This window comes from Buceros rhinoceros, unplaced genomic scaffold (assembly GCF_000710305.1).
Source record: "Buceros rhinoceros silvestris isolate BGI_N320 unplaced genomic scaffold, ASM71030v1 scaffold23346, whole genome shotgun sequence".
Lineage (NCBI taxonomy): Eukaryota > Metazoa > Chordata > Aves > Bucerotiformes > Bucerotidae > Buceros > Buceros rhinoceros.
In genome coordinates, this window is record NW_010417250.1 from 4,964 (window position 1) to 5,402 (window position 439).

Here is a 439-nt window from a genome sequence, read left to right on the forward strand (position 1 = left end):
GTCACATCCTGGCTCTTGCCCTGAGGGGGTGGTGGGAATGGGGACAATATCTCCTGGTGTCAGTGGGGAGCCACGAGAGAGGGAAGACCTGGCTGTGACTCTAGAGGTGAGGTTTGAACCAGGTGTGGTTTCGACAGTGATTAGCTGTGCAACAGGTTCAGCTTGTGTCTCTGAAACAGCACCTTCAGTGGAAACCACCCTCCATGCCAAGCCCCCTCAGCACCCTCCCTTCCCCTGCAGATCCTCAGGGCTTCCCTGGGTGGACTTGGAGAGCACACCAACGTCCCAAATCCCCGGAGATGCACCTGCCGAGGACTTGGGGGAATTCCAGCAAACTGGGACTGGGTTGCCTATGTGAGCATCCCTTCTGCCTGCCCCGGGGCAGCTGTGCTTGGCTTGCTGCTGCCTGCAAGCAGCTTGTGGCTCCCGGGGGTGCGTT